We start from the raw sequence: 14,861 nt of genomic DNA, 5'->3' as shown, positions 1-14,861 counted from the left end.
AGGAGAAAGAGGGGGGATGGAAGGAAGGAGAGAAGGAAGGAAAGAAAGAAACTGGCATGTGGATACACTGAATTGGAAACATTAAAATGCTCGTTCTTAAAGCTTGTCTTGCCTTGTTATCTTTATTTTTACAGATTTTATTCTACTTACGGTTTCTGGTCTAAAGTAGAAGAGTTACTGAGGTTCTTTATATTCATGAACCCAGAGCAATCTAAATCTAAGATGATCCCTCAAATATGAAGTTATCATAAAACCACAAATGAGCAGTGGGCAGCTGAGATGACCACAGATCCCATTATTTGGATGGGATAAAAAGAGATTAGAAGAAGTGCCTTCCAGATTAACAGTCATCCTGCTTTTCCTGTAGTGATTCTGCATTGTGTGCCTAATTTTCAAAAGTTCAATGGGGCATTTGAATTTTGTGAAATGCAGTTCACTGGGGGTTTATATCTATTCCTCACACATAAGCAGACCTAGAGCCCCTGCTCCAGCCCCTTCCCCTCACAGCTGCTCTCAGGCCTGCCCCTTACATCCCCACAGGTATGTGGCAAAGGGGCGGGGGAGAGAGAGAGAGAGAGAGAGAGAACGCTCCTTTCTCTTCCACCCCACCTGTGATGGCCTCCTCAGCTTTACCCAGCACCCACCCCACAGCCTCACTTTCCAAAAGCCCCTGCTGCTTCTTTTTCTCTGTTCTAGAAACCAGTCCTCAATGGTGCTCTGAGGCTGGGATTTTACTAAAACAAACAGGAATTTTTACTGTGGACAAGGGTGTTTGGGAATAGCCTGCTGTTGGCTTTGATGATCTTGTGCATCTATCTCTGTCCCTGGTTGAAGCTGAAGACGAAGGGGAAGGATGTGGAGCCCCAAGCTGCTGATGTGTCTGCTATGAGGACAGCAAAGCAGGAGAACTGTGGGATCAAGGTAGACAGGAGTTCTGGTTTCTAAAAGGCGAGCAAGTGAAAACTGGAAATCAGAGAACAGGTCGGTCGGGCAGGAGAGAAGGAGCTGCCTCGGAGCTCACGTGGCTCCCAGCAGGTGTGTGAGTAGGTGGGTGGGGGTGAGCAGACTACAGACATGTGGGCTGACCCCCCAGCTCTCCCATTCCTTCCTCCCCTCTTCGTACACTTTCACATGTGATCCTCCGTTCCCTCTCTTTCGCGCACCCACTGGAAACTACCAGAGCATGTGTCCAGAACTTTCTGAGACGGTCTCTGTCCTAAGTGTCTGTTCTCCTGGCCCTACAAGCAGTCACAGGGAAAGCCAGGGTGCTGGGCTATGACATCAGACTGGGGGGTTCTAAATATCAGCTTTGTCACTTAATTACTGAGTGGCCTTCCTTAACCTTCTGTCTCCATTTCATGACTCATCCATAAATTGGCTAGAACAGCCCACTGGGTTGCTGTGACAATTAAAAGTGACAGTAGAAGAAACAGCTTAGCATAGTATCCATCTATGCTAATATCGAATAGTATCTAATTAGTCTCTCATAGTAATAGTAAGCTCTCAATAAATACTAAACTTATTTTACTCATAATTGTCATTACTACACAAGGAGATACTTGACACACACACACTCTCTCTCTTTTTAAAGATTTTATTTTATTTATTTTAGAGAGAGAGAGTGCGGGGGGCAGAGGGAGAGGGAGATAGAATCTTGAGCAGGCTCCACACCCAGCGCAGAGCCCAATGCAGGGCTCGGGCTCACAACCCTGAGATCATGACCTGAGCCAAAACCAAGAGTCGGAAACTTAACCAACTGAGCTACCCAGGTGCTCCAACATCTCTAATCCTCTCAACAACCCAGGAAGGGGTAGAATGTCTGAGAAATTCCAGAAGTTGGTGACAAAGCATCATCTCTCATACCAAGAGAACAAACCTTTTGTTGCACGACTTATCCCCATTTCAAAATGAGAAAATGTGGCTATGGTACACAGAGCTCTCTTACCTTCCCCCATGTTCTCCTCGATCTTCCTTGAAACTTCACTCCCAGGTACCATGGGAGAGGCGAGATGATCACTTATCCCAATGAGTTTGCATGGAGGGAAGGGAAAGAGGGTGTCCCCTCCTTCTTGAATGGTAGGGTAAGGGAGCACAGAGAAGCAGGTGAGAGGGGGCATGCTGCCATGATCCCAATGTGCAGATTTGGAGCTTCACTGCTTTCTGAAAAAAAATCCATTTACATTTGGTTAGTTTTTATAGCATTAATATTATGCTGTGCTAAACCTTAGGTACATAGTAGATATAACAGGCTTCCATGTGTTAGCCCAGGGACATAATCACTATGCAAAACTGCTTGAATTAGAGAAAGGTGTCCCAAAGTTCCAAAGAATATTCTTAGCAATGAGCCATTAGGACATAAGTGGTATAATTTGCAAGCTCCCTGTATGATTTTAAGTCAGCCTTAGTCATTTTCTTCCTAAGAATGTGTAGCAATTCATCATAATTGAATCAATGATAGATAAGGCTTAGTAACAATCTGACCTCATGGGACTGCAAAGTTGTGACCTTCAGAGGGAGACAGGTGGTCTCTCAGTACTTTAAAATTTTTCCCCAGCATAATCTTTGCACTTTGTATCACTGTCTTTGGTGAAGAGATTTCAACTCTCCATGAATATGGAAGTGAGGGAAGGAAGGAGGAAAGGAGGGAGGGAAGGGGGAAGAGAGGAAGAAAAGAATGAATGGAGGAGGAGGGAGAGGATGGAAAGAAGGAAGGAGTAGGGGAAGGAAGGAAGGAAGGGAAGGAAGGAAGGAAGGGCTGTGAAAGTGGTTCTCTCTCTAATATAGCAGAGTTTATTTGCCCATCTATTAGCTGGATTTAAAAGTTCCAACTCTAAAATTCTATGAATTATTGAACACCTATTAGTGGACTTAGCAGTCTGATGGTTAGTGGAGGAAAAGGATAGTGAGGAGAGTTTAGCAAATAGACATTAGTCACAAAAGTTATCCTAAGGAGCTTACAATTTAATTGGGGAATTAAAGTTAACACATGAAACAATCAAAGGACAGTCCATGCTAGCCCATAATGAGGTTCTAAATTACTTGTTACAGAGGAAATTGTGAGGTCAGAGGGGAGGAACAGTAGTACGAGCTGGAGGTATCAGGGAAGATTTCTATGAGATTTGAGACTTGGGCTGCTGCCTGGAAGGATCACGAGGAAGAGCAGCAATTGCAATGAAGACAGAGGCTGAGATGAGTCTGTTTGTGGATCATGGAGGCCAGTTTGGCTCAGGAGAGAAACTGGCAGGGTGGGGCCAAATCAGCAATGGCCTTGGAAGTCAGCCTCAGGAATTTTAACACAGGATGTGGTAGCAAATAGAAGCAAGCTGGGAGGTTTTCGAGCAGGACTCCTTCCCCATTCTTTCTCTTCCTCTTCCCAGTGGATGAGGTGACTTGCGTTGGCCAGAATGACCCCGTGGGTGGTGAATTTCCGAGAATGTGGCAGATGAAAGTGGTGGTGGCATCACCAGGCATCTCATTCTGGCTCCCAGATGGTGATAAATCTAGGCCAGGAAGCACCACTATTTCCCCAAGTTCTGTGACTTCACAGAAGTTGCAGGAAACGGGGTGGAGATGGGACGAGAGAGTTTTTCTCCACTGCCTCAGGGGGTGGTATTTTATGAGATGCATATGGCGCTGGTTTAGATCTGAGATGGTTTCCACATGTGTGCCCCTTCTCATGATAGATAAGGAACTCAACCAAGAAGTATCCTTTTGGCAAAACAGCTCAATGCTGTGTGATACCACCTTCCATCTTTCTAGATCATCAAGATTTTGTATAGATAGAAAAGCTGTCTCTGAAGACCAAACAGACACACACTTGATGGATTCAGAATAATGGCTATCTGTGAAAATAAATTCACCACAAAAATTGAGCGATCATTATAACATCCTGATTATCTCAGAATAACTGTTTGAAGTTATTTGAAGCCATTGTGATATTCATAAAGTATCTGAGCTTTCACAAAATGAAAACATGCCATAAAATAAATACCCTTCAAATTTTATGCAAATCACTCGATTTGAATAAAATAAATGTTAATTAAGTTTATATATGCAGATTAATTCTAACTAGCCATGTTTTCATACTTAGTTATTAGCCACACTTTTCTTTTTATGTCTCATTGAAATTAGCCCTATTATTTAGAAAATATTAACAAAAGAATGCTTTATATGCTTTAAATATCTATGCATTAAATATGAAATATTATCCAAATAAGAAAAAAAGACATATTTGAAAACAATAAGAAATAATTTTATGGAACATATTTTATGTTAATTTGAGATTTTACTTGAGATCAGAGAAACCATGTGTATTTGTGCCTATTTTTTTTTTTTTAGATTTTATTTATTTATTTGAGAGAGAGAGAGAGCACGAGACAGGGGAGGGTCAGAGGGAGAAGCAGGCTGAGCGGGGAGCCTGACACGGGGCTCGATCCTGGGATTCAGGGATCATGACCTGAGCTGAAGACACTTAACTGACTGAGCCACCCAGGTGCCCCTGTGCCTATCTTTATTGTTTCTATTCTATTCTATTCTATTCTATTCTATTCTATTCTATTCTATTCTATTATAATCTGTAGCCTACTGCATTTGTTTATATCTCCATCAGACTGAGTCTTAGGATGATTTCTTATGTGAACAATAAAAGGGATCTTCTACCAATGAATCAAGTAGGCAAAAAAATGTTTGGGGGAAAATACTGAGAAGCAAGTTTGATCTTTTGTTTTATATGCCAATGTGTAATCATAGCAGCTTTAATTAATGTACCTGCTGCAACATAAATACATTCCAAATCACATTTTCAATAAACATAAAGTAAGGGTCATTGCTTACAAAATCCATTTTGCAGGTAGAAAAAACTGATTGCAAGAATAAATGACTTGTTTGAAGACAGACCGTTAGTAACAGATAAAATCAGATCAGGCTGTCTTCACTTTAAGCTCAAAGTACTTCTCATTAACCTCATTTATGTATGCTTACCATTGGACAGGATCTTACTTAGCCCAGAGAAGGGCTCCCAAAAGGAAAACAAAGGATCTTAGGATAAGTCTCCCTAGCATTTAGCCTCTTTTAATTCATACAGGAAATTAAACCACTGGTTCTCAAATATGGCTGATCATTAAAATCACCCATGAGGCTTAAAAACATGGAACAGTCAGGACCCACACCAGAGCTAATAAAATAAAATCTCTGGAGGGGGAGTCTTTTGAGACTTCTTTTTTCCAGAAAAATACCATATGTTTATTAATCAACTGCCTGACACACTTCCGTATTGCTTTTTATTTCCTGTTTGGAAATGTCCTGATTCTCATAATCCTCTTTATTTTTTTTTTTTGTCATTTCCATTTTCTATATTTTCTGGGCCCTTAGTCTTTTAAAAAGCTCCCTCAAAAGGATTTTGATAATCTTGCAGGTTTGGAAGGCAGATACTATTAGAAGATCCCAAGAACATTCAGTTTTAGGATGAAAAAATTAAAGGGAAATAATTTGGGCTGAGGGTATCTTACTCATCATCTTGGCAGCATTTCTGTAGATGGTTGTCAGGGCCAGAAGATTCGTGAATGAAACAACAAAAGGGAAATATATACAAAGAGGAGGAGATCATTCTTACCCAGGAAGAAACAGACCCAGCTACACTAGCTCAATATTCAAGTCTTACTCTAAGACCGGTTTTAATTCTCTAAATGGCAGTCTTGAATGAAAAAAAAAAACACTCTCTACAGGGAAGAATGGCCATCAATGAAGTTTCTTTTATACTCTTTGCTGCACACGTTCTATTAACCAATGTTATAACAGGATTCATCCAAAAACCGAATGCAACGAAACAAAACAACAAAATTACAAACTCACTACTCCTCCAGAATGCTTGGCAGAGAATTTTAATTAATCCAGCATTGTGATACACTGTAATTAGGATGTTTACCATTTCATATAATGTATTTAACAGTAAACATCTCCTGAATATGATGTTTTATGATAAACCAAAGAGCATGGTGGATGATCAGTCATAACTTTAGTTCTCGTCGTGCAATTCTTTAGGAGCAAATGCACCCACACAACATGGGCATGATGTGACTAAACGGGAATGTCTGTGTTCTATCTGCCTTTCCATCACCACAACATGCAAGAAGACACAGTCGACAGGGAGAAGGTGTCATGCATGGGTGCATAGGTGCACACATATTCGTTTAAGCCATTGGGTGGCTTAAACAATAAACATTTATTTCTCACAGTTCTGCAGGCTGAAGTCCAAGATTAAGGTTTTGGCAGATCTGATGTCTGGTAGGAGCATTCTTCCTGGTTTGCAAATAGCACTCTTCTGGTTGTATCTTCACATGGCTGAGACAGCAAGCTCCAGTCTCTTTCTGTGAGGACACTAATCCCAATATGGGACCTCCATCCTCATGACCTCATTTAAACATAATTACCTCCCAAACTCACCTGCACTCACATTGTGGGTTAGAGTTTCAACATACGAATTTTATGCAATGATTGAGATGATCCTAGAATTTTTATCCTTTATTTTGCTAATGCGGTATAGCATGTTGATTGGTTTGCAGATGTTGAACCGTCCTTGCATCCCTGGAATAAATCAGACTTAGTCATGGTGTACAATCCTTCTAATATATTGTTGAATTTGGTTTGCTAATATTTTGTTGAGGATATTTATATCTCTGTTTCTAAGGGGTATTGGTCTTTGATCTTTTCTTATTGTGGTGTCCTTGTCTGGTTTTGGTATCCATGTAATGCTGGCCTCATAAAATGAGTTTGGGAGCATTCCTACCTCTTCAGTTTTTTAGAAGAGTTTCAGAAGGAAAGGTATTAACTTTCTTTGAATGTTTGGTAGAATTCACTGGTGAAGTGTCTTGGTCCTGGACTTTTGTTTGTTGAGAGTACACTGATTACAGATTCAACCTCCTTACTAGTAATTGGTCTATTTAGATTTTCTATTTCTTCATGATTCAGTCTTGGAAGATTGTATGTTTCTAGAAATTTATCCATTTCTTCTAGGTTGTCCAATTTGTTGGCCTATAATTCATAGGTCTCTTATGATCTTTTGTACTTCAGCAGTATCAGTTATAATTTCTCCTCTTTCATTTCTGATTTTATTTGAGCCTTCTCTCTTTTTCTTAGTGAGTCTGGCAAAGGTTTTCCAATTTTGTTTATCTTCTCAGCTCTGTTTCATTGATCTTTTTAATTGTCTTTTTAGTCTCTATTTCATTTATTTCCACTCTGATCTTTATTATTTCCTTCCTTCTACCAGCATGGGCATTCATTTATTTTTCTTTTTCTAATTCCTTTAGGTGTAAAGTTAGATCATTTCTTTGAGATTTCTCTTGTTTCTTGAGGTAGGCCTATATCACTATGAACTTCCCTCTTAGAATTGCTTTTGCTTTACCTCATAGATTTTGGTATGTTATATTCCCATTTTCATTTGTCTCAAGGTTTTTTTTTTTTCTCCTTTGATTTCTTGGTTGACCTACTGATTGCTCAGTAGCATGTTGTTTAAACTTCACACATTCATGATTTTTCCAGTTTTCTTCTTATGATTGATTTCTAGTTTCATACCACTGTGGTCAGAAAAGATGCTTAATATAATTTCAGTCTTCTTAAATTTATTGAGACTTGTTTTGTGGCCCAGCATATGATCTATCCTGGAGAACATTCCATGTACACTTGAGAAGAATGTGTATTCTGCTGCTTTGGATGGAATGTTTTACATATATCTATTAAGTCCATCTGGTCTAATGTGTCATTTAAGTCTGATGTTTCCTTATTGATTTCCTATTTCCTATTTGGGTGATCTATACATTAATGTAAGTGGGGAATTAAATTCTCCTACTATTATTGTATTGCTGTCCATTTTTTCCTTTAGATCTGTTAATACCTGCTTATAGGCTCCTATGTTGGATAAATAAGTTTTTACAAATGTTGTATCTTGTTGAATTAACCCCTTTTTGTTAAGTAATGCCCATCTTTGTCTTTTGTTATAGCCTTTGTTTTAAAGTCTATTTTGTCTGATATAAGTTTAGTTACCCCAGCTTTCTTTTGGTTTCCATATGCATGAAATATCTTTTTCCATCCCTTCACTTTCAGCCTGTGTGTCCTTCCATCTGTTGTGAGTCTCTTTGTAGACAAAATATAGATGGGTCTAGTATTTCTTGGGAACACAAGCAGGGGGAGTGGGAGAGGGAGAAGCAGGCTTCCTGCTGAGCAGGGAGCCCGATGTGGGGCTCGATCCCAGGACTCTGGGATCATGACCTGAGCTGAAGGCAGACGCTTAACGACTGAACCACCCAGGCACCCCTCTAGTATTTTTTTCTATTTAGCCACTCTAACATTTTGACTGGAGAATTTAGTCCATTTACATTTAAAATAATTATTGATAAGTATGTACTTACTGTCATTTTGTTAGTTGTTTTCTGGCTATTTTGTAGTTCTACTCTGTTCCTTTTGTCTTCTCTTGCTTTCTTCCTTTGTGGTTTGATGACTTTCTATAGTGTTATGCTTAGGTTCCTTTCTCCTTATTTTTTGTGTATTATTATAGGTCTTGGCTTTGTGGTTACCATGAGACTCACATATAACAGCTTATATATATGTTTACTTATATTTATATATAAGCATATTTACATATATTTGTATATATGTAATATATATAGATAGACCAGTCTATTTTAAATTGATAGCAAGTTGGGGCGCCTGGGTGGCTCAGATGGTTAGGCGTCTGCCTGTGGCTCAGTGCATGATCCCAGGGTCCTGGGATCGAGTCCCACATCGGGCTCCTTGCTCAGCGGGAAGCCTGCTTCTCCCTCTCCTTCTACTGCTCCCCCTGCTTGTGCTCTCTCGCTCTCTCTGTCAAATAAATAAATAAAATCTTAAAAAAAAAATAAATTGATAGCAAGTTAAGTTTGAATGCATTTTAAAACTCTGCGTTTTTACTCTCTCTATCCCACATTCTATGTTTTTGATTTCACATTTTCCATCTTATTTATTTTGTGTATCCCTCAACAATAACTATAGTTATCATTATTTTTACTACTTTGTCCTTTAACTTTCATAGTCACTTTATAAGTGATTAACTTACTTGCTACATATTTACATTTACCAATGAGATTTTTACATATGTTTTCTAATTACCAACTAGTGACCTTTATTTTCAGCTGAAAGAAGTCCTTTTAACATTTCTTGTGAGCCTGGTTTAGTGGTGATGAACTCCTTTAGCTTTTGCTTGTCTGGAAAACTCTTTATTTCTCCTTCAATTCTGAATGATAACCTTGCCAGGTAGAGTTCTCTTGGTTAGAAGTTTTTTCCTTTCAGCACTTTAAAGATATCATGCCACTCTCTTCTGGCCTGCAAAGTTTCTGCTGAAAAATCTACTGATAGTCTTATAGGGGTACCCTTGTATCTAGTAAGTTGTTTTTCTCTTGCTTTTAAGATTTTCTCTTTATCTTTGTACATTTTATTTTATTTTTTAAAGATGTACTTATCTATTAGAGAGAGAGAGAGAGTGAGCAGGGGTTGGGGCAGAGGGGGAGAATCTCAAGCAGACTCCCTACTGACTGGGGAGCCAGAGGTGGGGCTGGATCCCATGACCCATGAAATCATGACCTGAGCTGAATCAGCCAGACACCCAACCGACTGAGTCACCCAGGCACCCTTATCTTTGGACATTTAAATTGTAATATGTCTTGGTGTGGGTCTTTTTGGGTTCATCTTGCTTGGAACTCTCTGAGATTCCTGAATCTGAAAGTCTGTTTCCTTCCCCAGTTTAGGGAAGTTTTCAGCCATTATTTCTTCAAATATGTTTTCTGCCCGCCCCCTCTTCTTCTCTGGTACTTCTATAATGCAAATGTTACCCTGCTTGATGTTGTCCTTAAGATCCTTTAAGCTATCTGAACTTTTAAAAATTCTTTTGTTGTTGTTGCTCTATTTGGGTGAGTTCCACTGCCTTGTCTTTCAGATCATTGATTTTTTTCTTCTGTTTCATCTAGTTTGCTGTTGAACTCCTCTAGTGTATATTTCAGTTCAGTTATTGTATTCTTCAGCTCTTTGGTACTTTCTAATATTTTCTATCTCTTTGTTGAAGTTCTCTCTGTGTCTGTCCATTCTTTTCCCCAATTCAGTGAGCATCTTCATGACTATTATTTGTAGTCTTTGTTGGGTAAATTACTTATCTCTGTTTCATCAGGTTTCCCCCCACCCCAAGGTTTTATCTTATTCTTTCATTTGGAATGTATTCCTTTGTTTCCTCATTTTGCTTGACACTCTGTGCTTATTTGTATGTGTTAGGCAAAATAGCTATCTTTCCCAGTCTTTTTTTTTTAAGATTTTATTTATTCATTTGACAAAGAGAGAGAGAGAGAGCACAAGCAGGGGGAGTGGCAGGCAGAGGCAGAGGGAAAAGCAGGCTCCCTGCTGAGCAGGAAGCTCAATGTGGGACCCAATCCCAGGACCCCAGGATCATGACCTGAGCTGAAGGCAGACGCTTAACCAACTGAACCACCCAGGCACCCTATGTTTCCCAGTCTTAGAGGGGTGGCCCTGTATAGGTGATGAATCTTATCATTTAACCTTGCCCTAGTTCTTGATTGTCCCCCCAATTGTTTCAGACCTATGGGGCCCAGAAACACAATCCCTCATGGCCGCCAGACTCTCATGATCAAGAGGCATCCTGTGTGTGGGCTGCATGTGCCTGCTGGCTCTGGGAAGGTGGGCTGCTTGCCCACCACCTCCGGGGGCCTGGGCAGCAGTGCGGGAGAGGGGCACTCACCTACCACCTCTGATGAGCAGGTGCTAGCAAATTAGAGTGAGAGTGCAAAAATTGTGCCCACCAGCACAGGCACTAGCAAGATAGAGAATGTAAAAGTGGTTCCTGCCAGCCATCCAACCCTGAAGAGACTTCCAACAGGCTTTTTCTCCTCCCATAGATGCTTTATGATTATCAATGAATCTCCTTCACATATGGTCTGGGCTCTTTTCAAACTGCTGCCTTTGCACTGGGTCCTGGGACAAATGAATCTGCATGTGAGCTAAGAGTGGACTCATCATTTCCTGTAGCCCTGTGGTTCTCCTGGATATAAGCCCCATTGGTTTTCAAAGCCAGACTTTGGGGGTATGCCTCTCTAGTGCATGTCCCAAGGGTTGGAGATGCTTGCTCTGGGGCACAAACCCATCACTCCTCAAGTGGGAGTTCTGTATTTGTAAGACCCCTCTGATGGTGGGTTGCCACACTAGGAGTTGGGTTTTTGGTAAAACTACATCTCTGCCTCTCCTACTGGTCTCGAGGTAGCCCTTTTATCCTTGTTGTGGAATAGTTGTTTGGCTAGTTCTCAGGTTCTTTTCAGAAGGAAATGTTCCATATGTAGCTGTAGATGTGTTGTGTCCATGGGAGGAAGTGAGTTGGGGATCTTCCTATGCTGCCATCTCGAACTGCCTCTTCAACATATGAATTTTGGAGGGACACAAACTCCCAGTCCACTAGTCTTGTGCTCTCCAACAAGGTGGCCACTGGCCATGTGTGGCAACTGAGCCCTGTCCAAGCTGAGATGTGATGTGAGTGCAAAATACACACCAGAGTTAAAATAAAAGCAAAACAACTACTGAAAATATCTCATGAATAATTTCTGTCTTGTTACATGTTAAAATAACCTTTTGAGTATATATGGTTAAGTTAAAAATCATCACAATTTATTTTGCTAATTTCTTTTTACTTTTATTTAATGTAACTACTAGAAAATTTAAAATTACTCCTGAGGCTCACACTTGTGAATTGCATTACGTTTCTGTTAAACAGAAGTGGTCTAGTCTGGTTCCCAAATGGGAGTGATTTTGGCCTCCAAGGGACATTGGCAATGTCCGGAGACATTTTTGTCACAACTGGAGGGTTTAGGTGCAATTGACATCTACCTGGTAGAGGCCTGGGATGCTGCTCAACATCTTATAACTCACAGGACAGCCTCCCCACGAATAACAAAGAACTACCCATCCAAAATGTCTAGCACCAAGGTTGACAAACCCTGATCTAGAAAAATCAATTAATAGGGTATAAAAGGAACTTAAAGTGAACAAGTGAAACACCTACAAATCTATATCTATATGATGGAATACATATGATACCAGTAAATGACCATTTGCAATATAAAGGGCCTGTGGCCAGAAGTATCTTAACTGTAGAGAACAAACAGATGGTTCCCAGAGGGAAGGTAGGTGGGGGATGGGGGAAATAGGTGAAAGCGTTTAAGAGTACACTTACCTTGAACACTGAGTAGTACATGGAATTGCTGAATCACTATATTATATACCTGAAACTATTACAACACTGTATGTTAACTACACTGGAATTAAAATTCAAAAACTTAAAAATCAAATAAATAAACTAATTAAAAAAAAGGGGGGGGCCTAAAGCCAGAAGCAACCCATGCATGTGGCATGGGACAAAAGAACAGACCAGCTCACATTACTCCTTCCAACCCCTGATTGGTTGTCCTATGTCACCAGCAAGTTAGTTAGGAAGAACTGGAGAGTGCTCTCACGACCCGTAATAGACGGTGTGAAGCTTACGGCATATACTCACAGGTATGAATATTCACAACAAATGTGCACAGCAGGTCTCATTTGGTCCCATGTTGAAGACCACATTACTTATAATTCAGACCAGCTGGAACCTTCTATAATAAGGATTTTAGATTTCAAAATGAGCAAAGTTATTAGGTAAGTGGTTCATCCTAGTGAAATTTATTCCTGCCTCAATGTGCCATGTGTTTTAGAGAAGTTAAGAAATGGGATGAAATCGGTCCTAACCCTGTAACATTCTGGCCCTGCTTTTCTTTTGAAGGTGTGCCTGACTTCAACTGGTTTCCTTGCCATGTGTTTTTTTCTTACTCCAATACAATAAAGAGTTCTGAGTATTTCACCTTCTGCTTGTTTGGATTGCAGCAAGGAGGTATAACCATCCTTGGATGTGATGCATGACACATTAGAAGCGGCAGGATCAAAGGGTTTGGGGACTTTGGCTAAAAATTTGGAACCCCTGCTTCTCTGTTTCCATCTTTCTGCAGGAGAAAAGCCCAGTGCTTATCACTGAAGTTCTTCACAAATAAATGCAGGAAAATACGTTTCCTTCCTTAGTCCCCAGAGATGGAAATGTACTCCGCTCCATCCCCACGCCATATGTTTTACCTGAAAACTGTATTTTGATCGTCCACATCTACAGGTCCTGCTCACCTTAACCTCTCCTCGCAGCACAACTGTTGCAATGAGATTTACATAAATGAAATTTTCTCATTTATGCATCAGCATGGCTGTTTCCAGGCCACTTTGGGTCATTTCCTCAACAGGCCGAAAGTGGTGTTCGCTTAAATTCACAATCTTCAAAATTTAGGCAAAAACAAGGTTCTACTTGGAAGCAAAAATAAACTGGTTAGTGATTAGGTGAAATAAAATTATCTTGTTACAGAAACCATTGGTCTGCAAATGCTGTGCTGCACCATTAAACCGCAGGAAGGAAAAAAAGGAAACCACATTACTTTACATAACTTTCGTACCTCATATAACCTCCCAGGCCCTCCCTCTTTAGCCAGATTGAGGATCTGCCTTTAAAGCGCAATAATTTTCAGGAGTAAAACATGTCTAGGAAAAGATCCCATGCTTTGGATAAAAATAAATGCAGCTCGTTTATATTCTAGGTGGTGTACGACAATGGTGAACGGCGGGGAGATCAGCAGACTGAGTTGGCCAGTTCCCCTTCGGGGTACACAGCGGCACGGCATTCTCCCACCCTTCTGAATAGAGACGGAGCCACGCAAAAGGATGAGCGTCACTTCTGGTCAGCGCCGGGGGGACATGAGGGAGGGCAGCATGTGTCGGCCCAGATCTTTGAGTGATTTGGATAACCACACTCGCCTGGAGACTCAATGTGGGCTATGTAGCCTGAGAGGCGAAGTCACAGAGATTTGGGGCCATTTGTTGCTGTGGCATTCCCTAACCTCCTCTGACCGATAAACACATCAGCTTAGTATCTAGTATCTCGCTTTTACCTTCTGCACCTTTTTTTTTTTTTAAGATTTTATTTATTTGACAGAGAGCACAAGCAGGGGGAGTGGCAGGCAGAGGGAGAGGGAGAAGCAGGCTCCCCACTGAGCAGGGAGCCTGATGCGGGGCTCGATCCCGGGACCCTGGGATCATGACCTGAGCTGAAGGCAGACGCCCAACCGACTGAGCCACCCAGGCGCTCCTGTGCCTTTTCTAATATCACTTGCTTCTTCCCAACCTCACACGGGAGAGGGAATTTAATAAACACGTGAAAATGATAATTACAAAGAGAAAAATACGTGTAAACACAGAGTCGTATCAGGGAAGAGAGTGATCATCTGACAATAGCCATTTCTCCTGCCATCGTGTGTGTGTGTGTGTGTGTCTGTGTGTCTGTGTGTGTGGTTTTTAAGTGCCACTGCACCCTGTTGAATAATGGGTGATTTGCTCCACTTTTTATTCATGCCAATTCAACAATGTTGCCACAGAATAAATATTTTTTTTTTACCACAGAATAATTTCTAATGACCCAATTTTTCCATGCCCTGATTTTGGCGGCAGCCAGCGTTCCATTACTTTGGGTGTTTGCGGTCCTTAGTTGACTGCATTAGCACGGAGACTACCAGCTTGGAGAACACCTGCGGCGTTGAGACCCTGCATCCAGCTTTTCCATGTGCTGTTTTCAATTCTCCCGCTGTGTGCTGACCACAAGTATGCGAGTGCGAAGACCGAATGCTAATCAAAAGGGAAAACAGGGTTGGCCGTGGCGATGTCTTAGCGGGAGACTCCTCCAGCCCAAGGCATGTGTTGGACACATGACTTGCTGGCAG

The 14,861-nt window shown here is 40.9% G+C and overlaps 1 long non-coding RNA gene across 1 annotated transcript in view; it reads left to right on the top strand.

Moving 5' to 3' along the window:
• Window positions 1–14,526, top strand: part of LOC118555437 (uncharacterized) — a 94,194-nt gene extending 79,668 nt beyond the window's left edge. The window contains exon 5 of the long non-coding RNA XR_013441430.1: window positions 13,686–14,526. This is a non-coding gene — a long non-coding RNA (uncharacterized LOC118555437). The remainder of the gene's footprint in view (window positions 1–13,685) is intronic.
• Window positions 14,527–14,861: the final 335 nt, after the last annotated feature.

Source organism: Halichoerus grypus, chromosome 9, assembly GCF_964656455.1.
Source record: "Halichoerus grypus chromosome 9, mHalGry1.hap1.1, whole genome shotgun sequence".
Lineage (NCBI taxonomy): Eukaryota > Metazoa > Chordata > Mammalia > Carnivora > Phocidae > Halichoerus > Halichoerus grypus.
This window is presented reverse-complemented; position numbering and strand designations above follow the sequence as displayed.